We start from the raw sequence: 18,754 nt of genomic DNA on the forward strand, positions 1-18,754 counted from the left end.
TAGAAAGCTTACTCTTTCAGTTCTAGGGAATATAGGTTGGAAGGTATGAGATGGGAGATTAGGGCGTTGTTTCAGTAAGTCCCAGGCAGGGTGGATAGTAGCCTTAACCAAGGTAGTGACAGTGGCAATGGAGGTGGTGAACAGATATGTTCAGTAATAGGATGAACTTGGTAGAACATTTTAAACAGACAATTTAGGAGATGAGAGTCTGGATTATTTGAATGGGAAGTGGCCTTTCAGGTTTCTGGAGTTGACCTGGAGACTGTTTGGAGTCAGAAATGAGTGAGACCTTTGAAGTTTCTGTGGAATGAATGGAGAATGAAAAATTGAGTTGTAGAATATGAAACAGGCCAGGAATCCCTGGCATGTTCATTCATTCAACAAATAAGTTATTTTGTGCTGGGCACAGTTCTAGGTGCTGGGGATACAGCAGTGAACAAAACAGACAAAAATTCCTGCCCTCCTGGTGCTTCTGTTCTAACGGGGCAGTCAGACAGTAAGCAAATAAGTAAAACATTTCTTTCGTGTTAAGTTTTAAGGAAAACACATAAAGTGAAAAGGAGGATATGGGGTGTGTGTGTGTGTGTGTGTGTACTTTTAGACAGGGTGGCCAGTCACTGAGAGAGAAGGTTGAAAGAATTTTCAGCACAGGAATAGGATTTTGGAAATGATCCAAAAAGTGAGAGACAGTTATTATTAAAGACAAGATGAAATAGTGTGGTACAAAGTGACAGGAAGATGCATCCTTTCACACCATCTGGGACAAACCACTGGGCCCAAAGGGGTGCTGGCTGTTCTGTTCTGCCGAGGGCCACGAGCCAAAAGGATGAGGAGGATTGATTCTCTGGAACTGCTGTTTTTTCCTGTCATAGAGAATCACAAATACAGAAGGTGAAACTGTCAGAAGATGTCTACAATGTCTGATTTTCCCTTCTTAAATATTAGGAAGATAAAACGGGGCGCTCAGTCCTCCAGATTGACAGATCATGTTTTTACAAAGGGAGTGTCCGGTAGCTTTCACGTGGTTAGATGCAGAAATAAAACAAGACTTTCCTCCCAAGCCAACTTTCGAGGCTCATGGAGCAGCTGGGGGAGAGATCTGTTGATGAGCATTCGAGCAGATAATTCCCCACTGGCGCCAGTGACCAAGACCTTCCCCAAGTGCTAATAGGTAGCACTTCGAAGAGTTCTTGTCTGGCCTCCTGCCGGGGCCATTCCTCAAATTGATGGGGGAGGGGTGGCGCTGAGGCACTCTGCTTTTAGCCTTTGCCCACGGCTAGCCCAAACTGGCAGTCTGGGCCCCTAGCTCCCTGCCCACTGGCATGTGAGAGCCAGGTGCCAGTTTTAGGTGCAGTTTGCTTGCTCAGGTGCACTGCTTGTTTTGCCTGACGGCCTGGACAGCTTGTTCCCACCTCAGCTCGCACCCTTGCCACTTGTAGAGCTAGCCTGGAGCTGACAGCTCAGTGCCTACTCTTAAGTCACGTCCACGAGAAAGCCTGTGCTCACCTGCACCCTAGAGCGGGCTGTCTTGTGCGCGTTGAAACCTAGGCTCTTGGATAGCAAGTGGCAGAGATAAGATGGGGCAGAAAATTTGGCTTGACATCCAGGATTGGAGGCAACCAACACCTGTGGAGTTGATGCTCAGGCAGCCCCCGGTGACAATTTATTCAGGCTCCTTCAGGCCAAATTTTGTGCATTCCAGCAAAGAGCACACAGCTGTTAATTCTGAGGACCAGCTTTTGAACAGAATTAGCCTTTGGCAAAGAAAGTTAAGGATATGGTTTGGTGAATGGTAGGTGGAATGAAGAAGGAAGGAGGGTAATCTTTTCAGATAGAATGAACTAAGGGGAAAATTAAAAACAAGCAAATAGCATCAGTGAAGAAATTTCAGAGTTCTCTACTAGCCAGCCTGGTTCAAATAATGATTGTGTTTCTACCTACTGGTCAAGGTCACCTGTGTATTTTTCTGTGGAAGAATAATTACAGCAGTGAAAGAAAACAGTGGATTTCCTATCATGTGTGCATGTGCCTAAATTTTCCTCTTTTGGTTGGTGAGTTCACTATCAGTATTTCTGTTGGGATTTTTATAAGACAGTGATCATTAATCATTAGAATTCCACAGGTCCCCTCTCCTGGTGGTGAGAAGAGTCTGCTGACCATGAAAAGAGCCAGACTGAGAGGCTCCTCATCCATGTGACTCATGGCATCATTTATACTTTGCGTATGAGACACTTAAAGACCTTTCTTCCCCAGCAGGAACTAGCATCCTTGGAGGGAATTTTATAAGGAGGTGAGAATTTTTCAAAAAGGAAGGGCACTGCCACGTGAGTTCTAGACTGGCCAGGCTAAGATGTTAATGCAGAAGGTGAGGGAACCGAGTGCCTCCCAGATTCACTGGGACTACCACAGACAGAGGAATGGGCCAAGGGCAAGGGTGGTCTTCCCCTAGGAAGGCTGGATAAGGCAATGACATTCGTCAGTCTTATTCGTGCCCTGGTAGACTGTACCAGCCAAGCCAACCTGTGGCCAACCTTGGGTCAGCTTTAGCGAAATTGTACTTTGTAAAACTCGGTTGGTCTTGTCAATCAGGTTTTTGTTGTTTTCTCCAACATTTGCTGTATTATGCTCGTAAGAAAATGCCTCGCATGCTCTGCTGAGGTAAGGAGAGAGCTTATGTCCTTAGAATAGGCTGGAAGGTCAGTCCCCCAAAGACTGGTGCTGATAGTGGCAGTAGCAGAACCTGAAAGGGAGTGAGGGATAGGAGCAGCTTTGCTAGGGGGGTGGGTTCTGGGACTGCGATGAGCAGGATCTGCTGTAACCACCTTATGAGCCTGTCAGCCCATCGTTTGGTTGCAGGACCCCTCTACACCCCTAAAAATTACTGGAGAAACTAAAGAGGGCTTGTTTATGTGCCTTATTGATATTTATCATATTAGAAATTGAAACAAACTGAGATGTGTAAGAGAACCTTCCCTTAATTCAAAACAGTAATCCATTATACCCATCGTATGTTAATATAAATAACATTTTTATAAAACCAGTTGTAGTTCAGGTCTCCTGGATGGCTCAGTCGGTTAAGTGTTGGACTCTTGATTGTGGTTTACGTTGTGTTCTCATGGTTTCGCGAGTTTGAGCCACATGTTGGGCTCTGTGCACTGAATGCGGGGAACCTGCTTGGGATTCTCCCTTTGTCCTCTCTCTGTCCCCTGAGCGATTCAAGGAAAGGACTTGTTAGCATAGTGCATAGTGACTCTCGTCCTACTCTGTCTCTCTCTAAATAAGTAAACTTAAAAAAAAATTACATGTTCAAAAATAGAACTTTTAAAAAATTTTTATTTTAAATTTCAGTATAGTTAACGTACTATGTTTTTTTACTTTGGGACATACATTATAGTGATCCAACAATTTAACTATATTTTCAAAGTCAGAGAAATTTGGTGAGAAGAGTGGTAGTTTTACATTTTTGCCATTAAGAAATGTCTAGGTTAGGGGTGCCTGGGTGGCTCAGTCTGTTAAGCATCCGACTTTGGCTCGGGTCATGGTCTCACGGTCCGTGAGTTCAAGCCCCACGTCAGGCTCTGTGCTGACAGCTTGGAGCCTAGAGCCTGCTTCAGATTCTGTGTCTCCCTCTCTATCTGCCCCTCCCCTGTTCATGGTCTGTCTCTGTCTCAAAAATAAATAAACATTAAAAAAAATTAAAAAAAAAAAAAAAAAAGAAATGTCCAGGTTAATAAGAAACTGCTGACGTAAAAAAAAAACTGTTAAAATACACATTAAAAATTTACCAGTTTAACCATTTTTAAGTGCGTCAGCTGGATTGTCTTAACTACTTTAGCATTGGTTTGCAGTAAGTTGGAGAAAGTGTAGAAAGTCTGACTTCACGGAGATACCTAGTTGGGTAACAGAGGAAGGTTTTAATAGCCTTTTTAGGTAATTGTGGATATTTTTCTTTGACTCTGCACCAACACCCAATAAGTGGTTGTTTCTTAAAGGTTAGTTACAAAATGGAATCTGAAATCCTATTGGTCAGTTTTTTGGTGTGCTCTTAAAACCTCATTTTTTTTTTCTTTTTTAAGTAGGCTCTACACCCAACGTGGGGCTTGACCTCACGACCCTGAGATTGAGAGTCACACGTTCTACTGACTGAGCTAGCCAGGTGCCCCGAGACCCCACTTATTTTGGAATGAATATTTACCCAGGCATGATTTTGTAACATAATGCATTGGTCATTTGGAAGATATTGGTTTCTTGAGTTACTCAGGTCTTCCAAATGTTGGCCTAGGCAAAGTCTTTAAATACGGGAAGGTGCTGACTTCCCAGTGTCACAGAGGAGCTTTCTAGTCCTCGTTTTCACTTGAAAGTTTGAATTTTGTCACCAGCAGCAAATACTGTCAGCTGTTTTCCTTGAAGCGACAGACTCATTTTGTTCATTTTTCAGGAACAGTCTGCTAGATACGCTAGTCTGAGTGACCACAGTTTGTAGGTCAAGTAGAAATGACGTTCCATCCAAAAAGCAGCCCAGGCAGCTGCAGGGTGCCCTTCTTGACGCCGTTGCACTTGTGTGTGCCGCGGCGGTGCTGTGGCCGCGCGTCCCGTTTTGTCAGTCCTGCAAGGTTGAGATTTAACACAATTCTGCATTTTTACTGCATCATCAAAGGACCTTCTTAGGTGAAACCGAGTATTTTTTCCCCCCTTGTTCGAGTGCATGGTAGTAAAGAACACACTGGCACTATGCACGGTCTGGTACGGCTGCCTTGAGTCCCCACGGTTTCACCCACAATTGCTTTTGTGCCATCGGTGCCAGTGCCAACACTGAAAAAGGCAAATGAAGTACTGGTTTTGTTATGGGAATAGTTTTGACCCCACAGGTGCCCTGCAAAGGTTTCAGAGACCTCTGGGGGTGTGCAGAAACACTTTGGGAACTGCTTCCCTAAGCTGTAAGATAGGAAACCTGAGGATTTTGTACGTGCTACCCAAACACGTGTTCTCATGCGTGTGCAACCACTCAGACTGGAGTTGTGGTAAATGTGGCACGTTTATTGTGAGAGGACCAAATGACTTTAGTTCATACCTTGATGTTTTTTCTCAAAAAAATCCTCTGTGACTCTGACACATTTTTGTTGCTGGCATTTTAGGGCTCACGATGAAGACCATCGGCTTTGTTTTTGGTCTTTCAACTTTTTTTGTGGGGCTTCCTTACCCTTTGGCAGTATAGTGTACTGGGTGATTGTGTAGATTTTGGTTTCTGACCTTTTTGCATTCAGTTCTCAGTTTTGTGATTTCTGAACTGAGGAACCTTGGGCAAGCTGTGTAGGGACTCCAATTTGCAGGAATGCTGCTACCTCTGTCGGAGGGTTATTGGGAGAATCAAAGGAGCTGATTCAAGGAAAGCACTTGTTAGCACAGTGACTCTCACACAATCACAACAACCGTTCAGGAAATAATAACCAACTCCTCTGCCTGCGTGAGTCACATTTTATACTGTACTCAAGGGTGTTTCTTTTTTCCTACACTCTGTTTGGTGCACATCTTGTATAATTTGGTACTGAAACCCAAAACACACGAGGGACTGGGATTGTGTCGGTTTCTTGAATTCAAAAGGGCAAGTGTCCAAAATACAAAACACTGATAGCTTGCCCTCGTTAAACTGTAGCTGCCAAGTTTGGCAACTTCGTTACTGAAAACCCCAGGGCGTTCAGGCGGTGTTGTTCTTGGGCTGCTTCTGGTCCCCAGAGTTTAGGGGTACTTAAGATGATGTGGCCCTTGATAGTTGAGGAATTATGGGGAAATCTTCAGCTGTGTGACTCTGGAGATACTGGCTGAAGTTTGAACTGGAGGTTATTCAGGTCTCCCATATTCTACTATAAACTCATGTAGTTATTCAGTAAATATCAATTGAGTTCCTGGACCAGGTTCTGCAGATAGAGCCCTCTGCTCTCTCCGGGCACACAGCCTAAGAGGGAAAGTAGACGTTAATCAAATTATCACCTGAGCAGATATACACTGGACTTACTTATCGAGTTACGAATGGGGCTGAGAAGTCCGGACACTTACTTTTCTGTCGTGTGGGTGAGGGAGCCGAAGCACAGAGATGAAGTAATGTGGGGTAGCCACACAGCTAGAACGAGCTGCTAAGTGGTGGAGCCGGTGTTGTGACCCAAAGGGCTGTATCGAAAAACACTAGTGCCCACTTGGTAGGGTTGTGGTGAGCAGTGACGGACACGATGATGTTGAAAAAAGTACTTGGCACCTGGTGATGCTCAGCAGAGATTACATACGTTAGCTGGTGAAAGTGGGGGTAATTTTCTTAGCGGGAGCAACGGCAGAAAAACAACCGTACCTTTGTGTGGCCCTTCCCAGTTCCCGGTGTTCCCATGTACGTTGTTATCTTAACTGCCACGAAATCTTCATATCGTGGGAACTGCGTATGTTTACTGGTTTATATTTTATTTGCTTCCTTCTTTCCCGTGATGGAGTTTTCAGACTGAGTTGGTTTCTTAACATCTTCCATAGGTGACCAATGGCTTATTTCAAGAATCCCTATACATTTTTAGGTTGTAGCTTTTTTGATATATTTCACTCTGTTGCAGAGATCATTTTTGATGCTCAAATTGTCCCATCTTGGGCCCATGGGAGCCCTTTCAAGTTGCCTCTGAGTCCTTTTCATACGACCCAGTAGTCTTTGATAGGTTTCTTACACGTTTAGTAACATTTTTAAGGAGTAGAGAAATTATAGGTGCTGAAATCTCATTAATTCGTGTGTCTTACAGGTTTATTCTGACAGACTGAGCTAACGTTTTCCCTCTCCTTTTTTGAAAAGAAAATTAATAGTATATATGTGTTTATATGAAGAAACAGCACTGAAGAAGAAATGGTTCGTGCTGCCTCAAGCTCTTTGGAAGCTTTAATTTGCATTCTCACAATTGAGAATTATACACCAATGCAGCATTTCTTTGTACTATATCCTCCCACTAAATGCCTGTTGAGGATCAGGTGCCTGTGAATGTGGATAAGTAGAGATCAAGGAATCCTAAACCAAAAGGTAGACTGTTTGCAAACTGAAGAGTGCCCCCAGCCCAGCAAGCTCCAGCCCCCAGCACAGCTGTGGAAGGTTCCAGAAGGCCCAACTCTAGGCATTCCCTTCATGGGAACCTTGTTCTTTTAAAAAACGTTTTTTAAAATGTTTATTTATTTTTGACAGAAAGAGAGCACAAGTAGGGGAGGGCAGAGAGAGAGGGAGACACAGAATCCAAAGCAGGTTCTGGGCTCTGAGCTGTCCACACAGAGCCTGATGAGGGGCTTGAACTCATGAACCATGAGCTCATGACCTGAGTCAAAGTCCAACACTTAACCAACTGAGCCACCCAGGCGCCCCGGAACCTTGTTCTGAATAGTGCTTCCTGGAATTACTGCCCTGCCATTCCCCTATCTTGCATTATGTGTATTTGACTGACTGACTGACTGACTGACTTATTTATTTATTTATTTATTTATTTATTTATTTATTTATGATCTGTTTTCATCCCACTAGAATGTGTTGAGAGCAGGGTTTTCCAAAACCATGTTTTATTTTTTTTTCTTTAAAAAATTTTTTTTGTAAACATTTATTTATTTTTGAGAGACAGAGAGAGAGTGCAAGGGGATGGTGCAGAAAGAGAGGGAGACACAGAATCTGAAGCAAGCTCCAGGCTCTGAGCTGTCAGCACAGAGCCTGACGCGGGGGTCAAACTCATGAACCGTGAGATGTTTTCTTTTCTACTGTATTCCTAGCCCTGGGAACATAGCCTGGCGTATAGTAGATGCTCAATAATATTTGTTATTGACTGACAATGAATGAATGAATGAATGAATGAAAACTACAACTACTTACACTCTGCATGTGGGCACTCTCTTGTGTGCGAAACCCCAGACATCCACACAGAACAGGCCAGAATGTAGAGGGAAGGCAGTGACTGCTTTTTAAGGAATGGTTGAGTGGTTTATGAAATAGAGGCACAGGTAGAGTCTTGAAAGGACCTAGGCAAGGAGACAGAGGGAGAGCTGCCCATGCACAGGGCAGGGCCTGGGAATGTGACCCAGGGTGCTGGGAGAGCAGACAGTCTCAGGACTGAGGGCTCCAGGGTGCTGGCAGCAAGGCTGCTGGGTAGGGCAGCTGGGCCGTAGGGCAGGAACTCAGGTCACTGAAACCCCAGTGTTTATTTAGGGCCCAGGAAATGTGGGGTTGAATGGCTTAGTTTAGGCAATCATTTTTAAGCTTTTTAAAATGGAGATTTCAAGAAGTGTATTTATCTTTAATAATACTGTAGCTGTTTATAATTCTTATTTGATTATCATGTATGCACATGAAAAACCACCATATCCTTCTTTTGGCAAAGCTCCAGGACAGTCTTTGTGCATAATTTCCAGGATTTTTATGTAATGCTATTAAATTCATTTTTTTTCCTTCCACAGAAAAATGTGCTACTGAAAGCAGCTTTTGAATCATTTTATATTCATGTTTGAATTGTTTGGGAAATATTAACTTCAGCTTTTTGCCACTTAGTTTGTAGAGAGGAAGAAAACCCATATGCATGTGATTTATTTTCTTGTATATGGATATTAAAATACAATAAACCATTAAGGCTTTGACATTTTAAGTAAAATAGTCTATTGCTCATTGGTTCAGTGAGTTTTACCCTATTGAGTGTTAACATTCAAAGTGTGGATTGCATTGTATTCTGTAATTTCATACTAAGTTCTTTTCCCCATGAGAAAATGCTTCTTATGGTCATTAATGTTAATTTTTGTTTTGTGAATGAGCTGTCTAAAATTGGGGGGAATTAACTTTTCGTCTTAAGATATTTTTCTCCACTAACTGAATACTTTCTTGTTCTGTTTCCTCATATTTGTCAAACATGAAATTTGAACTAGAACCCCACCATTCGCTCAGAGAACCTCAGCTTCTCACATGATTGGGAAATAGTACTCATTCTTAATTCGAAGACGTTTCTTCTTCATCCATTTGTTGAAACTATGAGCCCTCATTTAGACAAATCTAGCATACGGAAACTCAGATTTACAGAACCGCTAAATTGCAGGGCAGGTGTGAGAGTCTAGAGGATTCTTTACTTGCTTTACATATAAAGTTGAGTTACAGGAGTATAATTTACATGTGGTTTTTTTGAATCACATTACTTATATAACAAACAGAAAGCAGAATATCATCATTAGAGGAACCCCACTTGATTGTGAAAATTTGACAAACCCTTTTGAAATGGCTTGGAGAAAATGTGCAGTTATTAAATTTTTGAAAAATATGCTTTAATTCCTGTTTGAACATTATTTTGGAGAGAGATTGGAAGGTTAGTTGCCAATAAAATTAACTTCAGTGTTTTGGCAAGTTTTTCCACTAGTAGAACAGCACAGATATCGAATTTAATAATGTTCTTACTGATTATTCCGTTAATAAAAGACTCACTTGCTCCTGATGGTGAGTTCCTTGACCTGCTGACTGTTTATTTAGTGCGCCAGAATCCTATATATTTACTGCTTGTATAGCATGAGTCTAGTAGTCCAAAAATTAATGTACCTAGAAAATGTCTACCTTAGACCTTGTAATTAGAAATTAGAAGCCACCAGTGATAAAAGAAAACCCCTCGATTTAATTATAAGGGATTTATAAAAGATTTTGAATGGTTTTCTTATCCTTTCTTAAGAATAGCAAAGCAGCTCACGGAAAGTAATATAATATTTGCTGTGATGTCTGTGGCTGGTGAAACAAACTGGAAAAGGAAAAACACTCTACTTTGTCCTGACAGACAGTGTTGTCCTTGGGTACATATGTCATCCGACCTGAGAGAGAATTTCACCCCAACAAAGACGCACCTTGTGAAACTGTAGCTTCTCTTAGAGAAAGTGTTATTCACAGCCTGTTGGAGTCACATGTTTTCTAGGACTGAAGTGACTGACTCAGTGTGTAAGTAACTGCAGAAGGTCAGAACTCTTACAACGGCCATACAAACAGAAAATTTCTTTTTTTTGTCTCTGACATACATTTCACAGCCGGAATAACTTCATTAACTCTGTGTTCTTTCTGGCTCTTCAAAGAAAACTGTGATCATGAGCACTTTCAGAGCCGATGATTTAAGATACCAACTTTGTCCCTCTGCCATTTGAAGTTCACATGGAAATGTTTGCTTTAATGGCCCCAGTCATGATGTTACTTTATTTAGTTGCTATTAAATTTCCAATTCCATACACTCCCCTGGAGGTATTCCAGTTTGCACTAAGGTTTCTGTTTCTTTCGGCAGCATTGCAGCGGTGTGTGGAACTTTCCTGAACGAGGAATGTGAACCAGAGTGGATGATTTTAAGTTTTTCTTTTCTTTTTTTAATAACAGCTTTTTTTTTTCTTGAGATATAATTCACATACCATACAATTTATTCGTTTAAAGCCTATAATTCGGTGATCCTTAGTATATTCACAGATCTATGCATTAATACAATCAACTTTAAAACATTTTTATCACCCTGAAAAGAAACCCTATGCTCTTCAGCATTCACTCCCCACTTCCACTAAACCCCACTGGCCCCTGGCAGCCAGTCTCCTCCCTCCTGTGTCTGTAGATTGGCTCATTGTGTGCATACCGTGTGAATGAATCCTTCAATATGCAGCCCTGTAGCAGGTGTTAGTGTTTGTCAGCATTTTCATGGTCCTGGAATATTCTACCGTGTGGATAGACCATATTGTATTTGTCCGTTCACCGGTTGATAGAAAAACTCTTCTGTTTTGAAACTGATAGGCTGATTGTTTGAAAATGAGTCGAGAGGATTAAAAAAAAAATCTCTTATTATTTAATAACATACCTTGACCAAATTAAGTCTTCCTATTTTCACTAATGTTTATAAGTTTTCCTGGAAGGCATAATTAGATGAGATTGGATGCTGAATTGTAATTTAATATAAATGTTTCACACAGTTAGTTTTGTTTTAAAACAGCTATCTTCCTTTCTAAGCTTGATCCAGGCTGATAAAATATTAAATTCTCTGATCCTTTCCTTTCCTCCTGTCCAGATCCCTAGCAGACAGCTTTAGGGGAAGCATATGGTTGAATATGAAACCAGCCTCATTGGGCATGTTGTTAGATATAGGTATCAGAGCAAGTCATTCTGGATGGTCAGGTTTTTCCGAAGAGCTGAGGATTTTCTCCTTTGGTCAGTCAGACTTCTCCTCTTTAAACCTGATTGAACATTTGGTTTTACATTTCTGAAATGTATAGAAATACTTTCTTACCTTGATAAAAATGAAATATGTCAAATAAAACTTAATTTTCTTGATGACTTATTTTTATTACCTGTTATTCAGCTTTTAGTGATATAGCAATTTCCCTATAAAAATAGGGATTTTTGCTTTATTTTAGATAAACTGAGATTGCTCTATTTTTCTAGTTCTTATGTTTTAAAATAATTTTTTTGCTTGCTTCCTTACCGTCAGTAGCCATTAGTGTAGTATGCCTTTCGGTAACAGCTTTGCTTCTGTTTTTTACTTTATTACATAAACCCAAATAACCAAGCTTATTAACCCCACAGATACAGTTTGATTAAAAGGACTAAGAATTAGGTCTCCGTGAAATTTTTTGGTTGTCAGCTATATATTCTGAATAAGTTGCTAGGTAGTGAATTCAGGATAAGTAAGATGTTATGACAGTTATTTTTAGCACATTTCTTAAAGGGGAGGAGAAAGGGAGATTTGAATCAAATTTGCGTCTTTGTAAACAGAGCATGTTTTCCACAAGACCCAAGTATTTCTTTTGAGCATGTGGAAATAGAAAATGGGAATTACGGTAAGAGTGACTGTATAGAGATTTTTGTGTGTTTTTTAATATACCTGCCAAGGAAGAATAGGCTACATTTCTTCATCTTTTGTTTAAGCTGAAGGCATGCATAGATTTTCATCTCAGGAATTTTAGTAGTCTGGCACTGAGCAATGCTAGCTACTTGTTGTTTTTTATTCTGGGGAGATTTGTTCTTCCTGAAGGGGCTGGCCAGGCGCCACACTGCCCAGTGGGTACTCAGCCGGGTCTGTGCTCTGCTCCCCACTGCACAGGTTATGTGGACACATCTGCCAACTCATTGGCCTTGCAGTTTGGTAAGGCTGTTCTTTTAGATTAAAAATTAAAGTGGTTTTGTTTCTTAGGAATATGTATTGTCAGCTCTTAATTTAAAAAAAATTTTTTTTAATGTTTATTTTTGCGAGAGAGTGAGAGAGACAGAGTGTGAGCAGGGGAGGGGCAGAGAGAGAGGGAGACACAGAATTCGAAGCAGGCTCCAGGCTCTGAGCTGTCAGCACAGAGCCTGATGCGGGACTCGAACCCGCGAACCGCGAGATCATGACCTGAGCTGAAGTCTGACGCTTAACTGACTGAGTCACCCGGGTGCCCCTGATTTTTAAAGTAATTAATATGTAGTTACTTAATAAATGGCAGCCTGAGTATCGGTTTTCTCTTGGGGGGATCAAGTTGCCTAATCTGAAGAGTTTCAGTTAAATGAGGGGATTAAATGAGATAATGCATGTAAGAGCACTTGGCACATGCTAGGTGTTTAGCAAATGTTGGCTTTTGCCCTACTTCCTCCCAAACATGTTGTTATTACTTTTTTTTTTTTTGAGAGAGAATGCGTGAGTGAGAGAGAACAAGTGGGGGAGGGGCACAGAGAGAGGGGGAAGGAGGATCTCCTGTGGGCTGTCTGCTGTCAGCACAGAGCCCAGTGCAGGCTCAAACTCACGAACAATGAGATCACGACCTGAGCCGAAGTTGGATGCTTAACTGAGCCACCCAGGCACCTCCCGAATGTGTCTTCATCAGCACTGAAACCCATGTAATCAGTGTTCTCCCATAATCAGGTGTGAGAAGTGGGAGCACAGTGGGAGCACGAGCCCTATAATGACGAAACTGCATACCTAGCATGTGCTAGCAGCAGGAGCTCAGAGGCCCCCACTGTGATTCCAGGAAGAGGTCAGAGGCAGACTTCCCTCATATCTAGAGAGAACTCATTTTTGTCACTCACCTGTGCTTTATATGTATTTCTTGGAGCCCCGATCTTAGCCTCTCCCAGGCCATGGGTGTGAAGCACAGTGTGATCACAGTAAGGGAGACCATAAAATGAGTAGACAAGAAGCCGGACGGTGTCCTGTAGTGGTGGGGCAGCGCAGAAAAGTAAAGTGAGGTGAGGATATGGCCACTGATACTAGTGATTTTGTATTGAGGGGCAAAGGTGCATTCATCTTTCTGAGTAGATGTTGAGAGATTCAAGACCATGAATGCAATACTTGAATTCCCTCTTTCCACCTTTTGTTGATAAAGGAAAATGTTTTTTCACACGTCAGGTATTCAGTTCACGGGGAATCAGGAGCTGCTAGTCCAGTGCCTGAACTCTGGGGGCGGGGGCCACATTTCTTATGTTAGTCTTTGTCAGATTGTCTGAAAAATCCTTGGGTGGGGGACTTGGGATTTATCTAAACCTAACCTGCCTCCCAGTCTAAACTGCAGGCCTGGTAGTGCTGTCTTGATTGATTTCATAAACTTCCTCTGACACTGGCCTACGATGGGCTTCTTGTGCCGTATCTAGAACTTTGTAAAGTCTCACCCCTCCCCTTGCTTTTATCCTGCAGTTTCCTGATGCTCTGTTCACTTTTTAAAATTGATGTGAAATTTATATAACATAAAATTAACAAAATTAACCATCTTAAAGTTAATAATTCAGTGGCATTTAGTACATTCACAGTGATGCACAACCATCACATTTTTAGCACCCAAAAAGAAAGCCCTGTGTCCGTGAGCAGTCATTGACCATCCCTGCCTCCTCCCAGCACCTGACAATCACTAATCTCTCTGTCTCTATGCATTGGCCTGTGCTGGGTATCTTATATGAGTGATTCATACAATATGTGACCTTTTGTATCTGGCTTCTTTCACTTAGCATGTTTTCAGGTTTCCTCCATGTTGCAGCATATATTGGAGCTTCATTCTTTTATGGCTGAAAAAGATTCTGTTGTATGGATAGACCACATTTTGTTTATCTGTTCATCGGGTGATAGACATTTGGGCCGATTCTACCTTTCGACTATTGAGAGTCGTGCTACTGTGAACATTCATGTACACATTTTTTTTTTTTTTTTTTTTTTTACTACATGTTTTTAATTCTTTTGGGCATTTGTCTAGGAGTGGAGGTGGGCCATGTGATAACTATGTGTTTAACTTTTTGACAAAACCTGTACCACTTTTTAAAATGAGAAACTCCTCAGAAGGACCCTGTAAAAAGTTACATCTACCAGTCAGATGTTTCCAAAAGCATTTTCCAAGTTCTGAAAGGCTCTCTTCATAGAGTCAAGCTGGTAATAGGTAATACTATGCATTATATATCTTGCTTGAAATAATGACTTTGTTCACTGTAATTTACAATGGTATTGTGATCAAGATAAAATTATAATGTAGATAGGACATGTTTAGAGACCTTTTCTTTCTGATAAACATATGGATTTTGGCTGTCCCCTTCAGGCTGGTGTTGGACTTGGCAACTTTGGAATTGTGTGTTAGATAAATAGTTGGTATCTAGGGCAAGCTTAAAAAAATTTTTTACTATTTAAATATTGACCAAAAAAAAAAAAAAAAAAAAAAACCCACAACCCCAAACAGCTCTAGGAACTTTCTTGTTCAAGTGAATTTCAAACTGTCTAAATACAGCATGGTAAAATTAGTCTTCCCCTCTGGTTTCTGTGGGGTCGAGTGAGCCCATGAGCCCCTTGTGCCCGTCTGGGACACACTCCGCTTGTTAGCTATCCTTAGAACACGGGGATGTGGGATAGTGTCCACAGCCAGTAGTGTTCCCACAATGCGTCCTTAATATAGAACATTTTTCTAAAAAAACATTGGCCACTGAAAGAGCTCAACTCCCAAACATGGTCATCGGTTCATAGTTCATTTTTATTTGTTTTTATGTAGTTAAAACAAGAAAGAGTATGTAAACTTGTCAGTGTCACCAAGTGTCAGTACTTTTTAGGGAAGAAGAGAAGAAAAGTGAGTTTCTAGTCAGAAAAACAGTATTCCTCCTTTAGGGCAGAGGAAGTGGTCCAACCACAGAGGGACATGAGGGAAGAAGAGGAGAAAAGTGAGTTTTTGAGTACCTACTGAAGATTAAGGATATGAGGACAAACAAACTGTAATCCTTGTCTCCAAAACCTCCCAGACTACCCCTGTGTGCTGGTGGGAACGTTGAGTGACTACAGGCTGTGGGAAAGAGCTTGGTGGCTCCTTGAAACATTAAACACAAAGTTCCCAGGTGACCTAGCAGTCCCCTTCCAGGTGTACACCCAGAAGAATGGAAAACATAGGTCTGCACAAAAACCTGTGCGTGAGTGTTCACAGCAGCGTTACTCGTAATGGCCATAAGGTGGAGACGACCCAAATGTCCATCCTGTGCTGAACAGATCAATAGATCAAAATGTGGTCTCTCCATACAGAGGAATATTGTTGAGCCTTAGAAAGGAAGGAAGTACTGATTCATGCCACAACCTGGGTGAACCTTGAAAACTTAATGCTAAGCGCAAGAAGCCAGTCACAAAAGGCCACGTGTTAAATGATTCCGTGTCAAGTGTCCAGAACAGGTAAATTCATAGCAACAGAAGGTAAATGAGGGTTGCCTAGGGCTGGGGAGATGGAGAGAAAATGGAGAGTGAGTGCTAATGGATGTGGGGTTTCTTATTTGAGGCAATGAAAATGCTCTGAAATTGATTGTGGTGATGTTGCACAACTCTGTGTATTTCCTAGGAAATCACTGAATTGTATACTATAAATGGATGAATTTATGGTTTATGGTATGTGAGTTGTAGCTCAGTGTGCTTTGGTATGTATTTGGAGGACTGATTCGTGCTAATTATGGGACTGATGTATAAACTAGGTGCCAGTGTGTCAGTTGACTTTTGGGGAGATGGTGTGCTTTTCCAGTGGCTAGAATATTCATATCTACTGCCTAGGGCACTTCCTCCATGATATCAAAATATCTGGGAAGGCCTAATGAGTAGTTACAAGATTGCCTAAGTGGAGGAGTGTTGGAGCACAGGATCTTAGCGTGTGGTATTTTATTTAGCCATGGGGAAATCACAGAGAGTACATCTTACCAGGGACTGGAGCACTTAGGTCCTCCAGATTGAGTGCCTTCCCTGAATTGTGTGAGTACTGCCAGAGCTCTTACCGCGTGCTTTCCTTGAAGAAGGTGAGTTGTTACCAGACAAGTAAGTATACAAAAGAAAACCTCAGCATAAAATAGAAAACTCCCTGTTTTACAAGGGATGCAAATATATGTAGAAATGCTTACAAATGAAGTCAAGATGGTTTCAGAGTAAGAGTGTGAGAATTAATGAAGACCAAAGAAACAAACAAACAAAGAAATTTATTATCTCGACAAGAAGTATTGCAGTTCCAGGGGTGATTCAGTCAGTATTTTGATGGTATTTTCAAGGACCCCAGTGCTTTCTGTCTTTGTTCTCTGCCATTCATGCTATGTGGGGGATGTCTTCCCTCATGGCATAAGGTGGCTGCTGCCGTTCCAGGTTACACAGTGACGTCTAGTGAAGAAGAGGGCATTTTCCTCTTATGCGTCTTATTTTATGTGCCATGTCCTCACCAGTCTCTGGCAAGGGGAGTGAGGTCCCATCGGCCTGGACTTACCCAGCTCCATCCACTGGGGCCATGCGCATGGCAAGGGGGTTTCGTTCCTGAATAGGTGGAAGGAGGATTCCCCCAGAGAGAATCAGGTTCTGCTACAGAAAGGATGGGTGGTGGGGGCATGGGCGTGAAGAAGAGAAATGATATTAGGGATGCAAAGCATTAAAACTGTGACTTTAGTTAAAACATGCAGTATTTTTAAAATGAAAATTTATGTGCTTGTTCTTACGGGGAAACTTGTGAAAATGGATCTTGCAACCCCGTCAACTTTTGTATTTCTCTTCCCAGTTCTCTAAGATGGACCCAGTCCCTTATACCTTGCATAGCAGTTCTTTCCCCCTAGAATCCACACGCCATCCAGTTGAGTTTGCTCAGCAGTGCTTCTCTGCAGCCCTTCGCTCTCCTTAGCCTCCAGAGTGAAATGACTCGTGCCCCTTCCACTGTTCCATTAGCTCTTACCTACCTACCCCTGCAGACACAGCTGATCTCCTCCCCCACTGGACTGGGGGCTCACTGCAGGTGCTCTCATGTCGACCTCATGGGTGTGAACACGCAAAAGGGAGACATTTAGACTTGATGTGTTGGGAGGTAAAGCACTCTTGAGGGTTTTTGAGTGGTGCTCTGAATGTCAAGATGAATATGGTTGTAACAGGTTTTGAAGATTTATTTCTTAATATCACCTGTTAAGTGTCTTAGATTTTACTTCTGTGTCTTTTTAAAAACACTTACATTAAACATATTTCTTAAACTTAGGTCTGGAGCTCTGAAAAGTGTTGGCTGTCCTGCAGGGATGATGATTGTCTAGAGCAAAAGCCACTCTTCCAGAGCTGGGGAGTGTCCCCAGTTCTATGGACAGCTGGAGGTGGGGGCAGAGATGGTTTCATGGTCTGGCGTGCTCCGTTTACAACATTTTCTTTAATGTTAAATGAATAGAGCCCTCAAAAATACCCTGTAATTATTGGTCCTAATTTGTATTCCATGAGAGAAAATATGCGAAGTGCCAGTGGTTCCTGGAATATAAACATGCAGTGAAAGTATTTTCTCTTCTCAAGTCTCCTGTCCCTACCCTAGGCTGTTCCATCGACATACATTAGCGCGCCTGTCTTCCTTCTCCATAAAGCACAGGCCTATAAATATTTCTCAGTTTAAAAATAACATTTTCCCTACCATGAGTCAAGGTTCATTTCTCGTCTATCTAATTTTAGTTCCTTGTTTTTATGCACTTAAAATGTTTTCCTTAACCAGAAAATAGAGAAGAGCACACACACAGAGATGAACTAAACTTTTTACTGCATTTCCCTGTAGTATAGACATTTCTCCCCCCCCCCCTTTTTTTTTTTTGGTAGAACAGTTTTATTGAAAAACAAAATCGTAAACAGGAGTTTAGAGAGGATAGGAGGGGAACAGAGTGCTTTCTGTGGGCCATTTGTTTCTACGTGGAATGTTTTTGGGCAGTAATGTTAGAGACCTATAGAATGCTGAGTGGTTCTGGAAAGTTTTTTTTTTTTTATCACCTCTGTTAAACTAATTTTATATGAAAAAGTAATGAAAAGGAAACATGAGTAATTAAGGCTGATGCCTTAATTGACCTTTCTTTTTAGGACTGTAACTTCATATTCCTAGGGACAGACAGTAATTTTTTCTTGGTTAGAACTGATGTCAGTCAAGTTGTGTTTTCATGTTCTGTTGCTGTTTTCTGTTGATTTTCTGTGCATCCATATATTTCACGTATTTTTATCTGTATGGAGAATGTAATACTTCTTGGAGCGAATGACAATACTTTGTTTAACCATTTCCTGTCTGAGCTTTCAGACTGTTTCGGGATTCCCTCCCCTTGTAAATATTGCAGCCTTAAGGAATGTGTGCCTTTAGAAGACTTACATTTAGACAGCTGACAAGATGGGTAGACACCTTATTTTTATTTTTTATTACAAGAGTGAAATATGTTTGTGATCTCACCTTCAGAAAAGATAGGCCAGCAAAAAGAAGATAAACCTCTTTCCACCCAGAGATAGCCACTGGGACATTTAGATTCAAGGCTGTTAGACTTTTTCAA

General features: G+C 41.6%; 1 protein-coding gene across 1 annotated transcript in view; it reads left to right on the top strand.

Moving 5' to 3' along the window:
• ADCY9 (adenylate cyclase 9) overlaps positions 1-18,754 on the top strand; it is a 120,002-nt gene that overhangs the window by 5,547 nt on the left and 95,701 nt on the right. The gene's annotated exons all lie outside the window — the stretch shown is intronic.

The sequence above is a fragment of the Panthera leo genome, chromosome E3 (genome assembly GCF_018350215.1).
Source record: "Panthera leo isolate Ple1 chromosome E3, P.leo_Ple1_pat1.1, whole genome shotgun sequence".
Lineage (NCBI taxonomy): Eukaryota > Metazoa > Chordata > Mammalia > Carnivora > Felidae > Panthera > Panthera leo.